Source organism: Geotrypetes seraphini, unplaced genomic scaffold, assembly GCF_902459505.1.
Source record: "Geotrypetes seraphini unplaced genomic scaffold, aGeoSer1.1, whole genome shotgun sequence".
Lineage (NCBI taxonomy): Eukaryota > Metazoa > Chordata > Amphibia > Gymnophiona > Dermophiidae > Geotrypetes > Geotrypetes seraphini.
In genome coordinates this window covers 26,967-34,540 of record NW_022985848.1, presented here as the reverse complement: position 1 = coordinate 34,540, position 7,574 = coordinate 26,967, and positions in this window count along the sequence as shown.

The following is a 7,574-nucleotide window of genomic DNA, read 5'->3' as shown; positions in this document are numbered from 1 at the left end:
AAAAATTATTCTGAGTATATTTTATTTTAAAACTAAAATTTCTTCTGACATGCCTAAAACTCTTGAAAATAAGATTGAACTGCCTAAAAACTGTTTCTGAGCACATTTTAGTTTTAGCAATAAATCTGTTCTGTTCTTCCTGAAACTGTGTATTGCATCTTGAACTACCTAAAATCAGAATCCGAGCATATTTTATTTTAAAATCTCTTCTAATCTGCATGAAACTATCTAAACCTAAATAAATCTACCTAAAACTAAATTCTATTTTATTTTAAAACTATAATCTTTTTTAATCTGCCTGAAACTCAACCATATTGTGTTATTGGGCTATAAATCAAAATTGATCTACCTAAAAACCGATTCTGAGCACAATTTAGTTTTAAAGGCTAAGATCTCTTCTTATTTGCCTGAAACTCTGTTACACCTCTAAACAACAAGATTTAACTTCCATAAAAACCGATTCTGATCATATTTTAGTTTTAAAACTAAAATCTCTTCTTATCCAGATCAGAAAACAGCTCTAAAAAACAATAAGATTATTCTGCCTAAAAAAATTATTCTGAGTATATTTTATTTTAGAAACTCTGTTACACCTCTTAACTTCCTAAAAACTGATTCTGATCATATTTTAGTTTTAAAACTAAAATCTCTTCTGATCTGCAGATACTCATCCAGATTGCTCTAAAAAACAACAAGATTGAACTGCCTAAAAAAATTATTCTGAAAAAATTATTCTGAGTATATTTTATTTAAAAACTAAAATTTCTTCTGACATGCCTAAAACTCTTGAAAATAAGATTGAACTGCCTAAAAACTGTTTCTGAGCACATTTTAGTTTTAGCAATAAATCTGTTCTGTTCTTCCTGAAACTGTGTTATTGCATCTTGAACTACCTAAAAACAGAATCCGAGCATATTTTATTTTAAAATCTCTTCTAATCTACATGAACTATCTAAAACTACCTAAATCTACCTAAAACTAAATTCTGAGTATATTTTATTTTAAAACTATAATCTTTTCTAATCTGCCTGACACTCAACCATATTGTGTTATTGGGCTAAAAATCAAAATTAAACTACCTAAAAACCGATTCTGAGCAAAATTTAGTTTTAAAGGCTAAGATCTCTTCTTATTTGCCTGAAACTCTGTTACACCTCTAAATAACAAGATTTAACTTCCTAAAAACTTCTGATCATATTTTAGTTTTAAAACTAAAATTTCTTCTGATCTGCAGATACTCATCCAGATTGCTCTAAAAAACAACAAGATTGAACTGCCTAAAAAAATTATTCTGAGTATATTTTATTTTAAAACTAAAATTTCTTCTTACATGCCTAAAACTCTTGAAAATAAGATTGAACTGCCTAAAAAAATTATTCTGAGTATATTTTATTTAAAAACTAAAATTTCTTCTGACATGCCTAAAACTCTTGAAAATAAGATTGAACTGCCTAAAAAAATTATTCTGAGTATATTTTATTTTAGAAACACCTCTTAACTTCCTAAAAACTGATTCTGATCATATTTTAGTTTTAAAACTAAAATCTCTTCTGATCTGCAGATACTCATCCAGATTGCTCTAAAAAACAACAAGATTGAACTGCCTAAAAAAATTATTCTGAAAAAATTATTCTGAGTATATTTTATTTTAAAACTAAAATTTCTTCTGACATGCCTAAAACTCTTGAAAATAAGATTGAACTGCCTAAAAACTGTTTCTGAGCACATTTTAGTTTTAGCAATAAATCTGTTCTATTCTTCCTGAAACTGTGTTATTGCAACTAAAAACAGAATCCGAGCATATTTTATTTTAAAATCTCTTCTAATCTGCATGAACTATCTAAAACTACCTAAATCTACCTAAAACTAAATTCTGAGTATATTTTATTTTAAAACTATAATCTTTTCTAATCTGCCTGAAACTGTGTTATTGGGCTAGAAATCAAAATTGAACTACCTAAAAACCAATTCTGAGCACAATTTAGTTTTAAAGTCTAAGATCTCTTCTTATTTGCCTGAAACTCTGTTACACCTCTTAACTTCCTTATCCAGATCAGAAAACAGCTCTAAAAAACAATAAGATTGAACTGCCTAAAAAACTTATTCTGAGTATATTTTATTTTAGAACTTATTTGCCTGAAACTCTTAACTTCCTAAAAACTGATTCTGATCATATTTTAGTTTTAAAACTAAAATCTCTTCTGATCTGCAGATACTCATCCAGATTGCTCTAAAAAACAACAAGATTGAACTGCCTAAAAAAATTATTCTGAGTATATTTTATTTTAAAACTAAAATTTCTTCTGACATGCCTAAAACTCTTGAAAATAAGATTGAACTGCCTAAAAACTGTTTCTGAGCACATTTTAGTTTTAGCAATAAATCTGTTCTGTTCTTCCTGAAACTGTGTATTGCATCTTGAACTACCTAAAATCAGAATCCGAGCATATTTTATTTTAAAATCTCTTCTAATCTGCATGAAACTATCTAAACCTACCTAAATCTACCTAAAACTAAATTCTATTTTATTTTAAAACTATAATCTTTTTTAATCTGCCTGAAACTCAACCATATTGTGTTATTGGGCTATAAATCAAAATTGATCTACCTAAAAACCGATTCTGAGCACAATTTAGTTTTAAAGGCTAAGATCTCTTCTTATTTGCCTGAAACTCTGTTACACCTCTAAACAACAAGATTTAACTTCCATAAAAACCGATTCTGATCATATTTTAGTTTTAAAACTAAAATCTCTTCTTATCAAGATCAGAAAACAGCTCTAAAAAACAATAAGATTATTCTGCCTAAAAAAATTATTCTGAGTATATTTTATTTTAGAAACTCTGTTACACCTCTTAACTTCCTAAAAACTGATTCTGATCATATTTTAGTTTTAAAACTAAAATCTCTTCTGATCTGCAGATACTCATCCAGATTGCTCTAAAAAACAACAAGATTGAACTGCCTAAAAAAATTATTCTGAAAAAATTATTCTGAGTATATTTTATTTTAAAACTAAAATTTCTTCTGACATGCCTAAAACTCTTGAAAATAAGATTGAACTGCCTAAAAACTGTTTCTGAGCACATTTTAGTTTTAGCAATAAATCTGTTCTATTCTTCCTGAAACTGTGTTATTGCACCTAAAAACAGAATCCGAGCATATTTTATTTTAAAATCTCTTCTAATCTGCATGAACTATCTAAAACTACCTAAATCTACCTAAAACTAAATTCTGAGTATATTTTATTTTAAAACTATAATCTTTTCTAATCTGCCTGAAACAACCATATTGTGTTATTGGGCTATAAATCAAAATTGAACTACCTAAAAACCGATTCTGAGTACAATTTAGTTTTAAAGGCTAAGATCTCTTCATATTTGCTTGAAACTCTGTTACACCTCTAAATAACAAGATTTAACTTTCTATAAACTTCTGATCATATTTTAGTTTTAAAACTAAAATTTCTTCTGATCTGCAGATACTCATCCATATTGCTCTAAAAAACAACAAGATTGAACTGCCTAAAAAAATTATTCTGAGTATATTTTATTTTAAAACTAAAATTTCTTCTGACATGCCTAAAACTCTTGAAAATAAGATTGAACTGCCTAAAAAAATTATTCTGAGTATATTTTATTTTAAAACTAAAATTTCTTCTGACATGCCTAAAACTCTTGAAAATAAGATTGAACTGCCTAAAAACTGTTTCTGAGCACATTTTAGTTTTAGCAATAAATCTGTTCTGTTCTTCCTGAAACTGTGTTATTGCATCTTGAACTACCTAAAAACAGAATCCGAGCATATTTTATTTTAAAATCTCTTCTAATCTACATGAACTATCTAAAACTACCTAAATCTACCTAAAACTAAATTCTGAGTATATTTTATTTTAAAACTATAATCTTTTCTAATCTGCCTGACCCTCAACCATATTGTGTTATTGAGCTAAAAATCAAAATTAAACTACCTAAAAACCGATTCTGAGCAAAATTTAGTTTTAAAGGCTAAGATCTCTTCTTATTTGCCTGAAACTCTGTTACACCTCTAAATAACAAGATTTAACTTCCTAAAAACTTCTGATCATATTTTAGTTTTAAAACTAAAATTTCTTCTGATCTGCAGATACTCATCCAGATTGTGTTATTGCTCTAAAAAACAACAAGATTGAACTGCCTAAAAAAATTATTCTGGGTATATTTTATTTAAAAACTAAAATTTCTTCTGACATGCCTAAAACTCTTGAAAATAAGATTGAACTGCCTAAAAACTGTTTCTGAGCACATTTTAGTTTTAGCAATAAATCTGTTCTGTTCTTCCTGAAACTGTGTTATTGCATCTTGAACTACCTAAAAACAGAATCCGAGCATATTTTATTTTAAAATCTCTTCTAATCTGCATGAAACTACCTAAATCTACCTAAAACTAAATTCTGAGTATATTTTTTTTTTAAACTATAATCTTTTCTAATCTGACTGAAACTCAACCATATTGTTTTATTGGGCTATAAATCAAAATTGAACTACCTAAAAACCGATTCTGAGTACAATTTAGTTTTAAAGGCTAAGATCTCTTCATATTTGCTTGAAACTCTGTTACACCTCTAAATAACAAGATTTAACTTTCTATAAACTTCTGATCATATTTTAGTTTTAAAACTAAAATTTCTTCTGATCTGCAGATACTCATCCATATTGCTCTAAAAAACAACAAGATTGAACTGCCTAAAAAAATTATTCTGAGTATATTTTATTTTAAAACTAAAATTTCTTCTGACATGCCTAAAACTCTTGAAAATAAGATTGAACTGCCTAAAAAAATTATTCTGAGTATATTTTATTTTAAAACTAAAATTTCTTCTGACATGCCTAAAACTCTTGAAAATAAGATTGAACTGCCTAAAAACTGTTTCTGAGCACATTTTAGTTTTAGCAATAAATCTGTTCTGTTCTTCCTGAAACTGTGTTATTGCATCTTGAACTACCTAAAAACAGAATCCGAGCATATTTTATTTTAAAATCTCTTCTAATCTACATGAACTATCTAAAACTACCTAAATCTACCTAAAACTAAATTCTGAGTATATTTTATTTTAAAACTATAATCTTTTCTAATCTGCCTGACCCTCAACCATATTGTGTTATTGAGCTAAAAATCAAAATTAAACTACCTAAAAACCGATTCTGAGCAAAATTTAGTTTTAAAGGCTAAGATCTCTTCTTATTTGCCTGAAACTCTGTTACACCTCTAAATAACAAGATTTAACTTCCTAAAAACTTCTGATCATATTTTAGTTTTAAAACTAAAATTTCTTCTGATCTGCAGATACTCATCCAGATTGTGTTATTGCTCTAAAAAACAACAAGATTGAACTGCCTAAAAAAATTATTCTGGGTATATTTTATTTTAAAACTAAAATTTCTTCTGACATGCCTAAAACTCTTGAAAATAAGATTGAACTGCCTAAAAACTGTTTCTGAGCATATTTTAGTTTTAGCAATAAATCTGTTCTATTCTTCCTGAAACTGTGTTATTGCATCTTGAACTACCTAAAAACAGAATCCGAGCATATTTTATTTTAAAATCTCTTCTAATCTACATATCTACATGAACTATCTAAAACTACCTAAATCTACCTAAAACTAAATTCTGAGTATATTTTATTTTAAAACTATAATCTTTTCTAATCTGCCTGACCCTCAACCATATTGTGTTATTGGGCTATAAATCAAAATTGAACTACCTAAAAACCGATTCTGAGCACAATTTAGTTTTATAGGCTAAGATCTTATTTGCCTGAAACTCTGTTACACCTCTAAAAAACAAGATATAACTTCCTAAAAACTGATTCTGATCATATTTTAGTTTTAAAACTAAAATCTTTTCTTATCCAGATCAGAAAACAGCTCTAAAAAAACAAGATTGAACTGCCTAAAAACTGTTTCTGAGCACATTTTAGTTTTAGCAATAAATCTGTTCTGTTCTTCCTGAAACTGTGTTATTGCATCTTGAACTACCTAAAAACAGAATCCGAGCATATTTTATTTTAAAATCTCTTCTAATCTACATGAACTATCTAAAACTACCTAAATCTACCTAAAACTAAATTCTAAGTATATTTTATTTTAAAACTATAATCTTTTCTAATCTGCCTGAAACTCAACCATATTGTGTTATTGGGCTATAAATCAAAATTGAAATACCTAAAAACCGATTCTGAGCACAATTTAGTTTTAAAGTCTAAGATCTCTTCTTATTTGCCTGAAACTCTGTTACACCTCTAAACAACAAGATTTAACTTCCTAAAAACTGATTCTGATCATATTTTAGTTTTAAAACTAAAATCTCTTCTTATCCAGATCAGAAAACAGCTCTAAAAAACAATAAGATTGAACTGCCTAAAAAAATTATTCTGAGTATATTTTATTTTAGAAACTCTGTTACACCTCTTAACTTCCTAAAAACTGATTCTGATCATATTTTAGTTTTAAAACTAAAATCTCTTCTGATCTGCAGATACTCATCCAGATTGCTCTAAAAAACAACAAGATTGAACTGCCTAAAAAAATTATTCTGAAAAAATTATTCTGAGTATATTTTATTTAAAAACTAAAATTTCTTCTGACATGCCTAAAACTCTTGAAAATAAGATTGAACTGCCTAAAAACTGTTTCTGAGCACATTTTAGTTTTAGCAATAAATCTGTTCTGTTCTTCCTGAAACTGTGTTATTGCATCTTGAACTACCTAAAAACAGAATCCGAGCATATTTTATTTTAAAATCTCTTCTAATCTGCATGAAACTACCTAAATCTACCTAAAACTAAATTCTGAGTATATTTTTTTTTTAAACTATAATCTTTTCTAATCTGACTGAAACTCAACCATATTGTTTTATTGGGCTATAAATCAAAATTGAACTACCTACAAACCGATTCTGAGCACAATTTAGTTTTAAAGGCTAAGATCTCTTCTTATTTGCCTGAAACTCTGTTACACCTCTAAACAACAAGATTTAACTTCCTAAAAACTGATTCTGATCATATTTTAGTTTTAAAACTAAAATCTCTTCTGATCTGCAGATACTCATCCAGATTGTGTTATTGCTCTAAAAAACAACAAGATTGTGAACTGCCTAAAAAAATTATTCTGAGTATATTTTATTTTAAAACTAAAATTTCTTCTGACATGCCTAAAACTCTTGAAAATAAGATTGAACTGCCTAAAAACCGGGTCCAGCCTGGAACCCTGGGGACTACAGGGCGAGTGCTCTGACTGTTGAGCCACGACAGGGGTCCCTAGTACATTCAGCCCAATAACTAAAATGTGCTAGTACATTCAGCAGACTTTATCATTGCCGAGGCTATTCAGCAGACTTTATCTTTGCCGAGGCTCGGAGGCGACTGTTTTTTTTCTCAACCATCCATGCGGAGGCGGGGTTTGAACTGGGTCCATCCTGGTACCCTGGGAACTACAGGGTGAGTGCTCTGACTGTTGAGCCACGACAGGGGTCCCTGTACAGCTAGTACATTCAGCAGACTTTATCATTGCCGAGGCTCATAGTATATTCAGCAG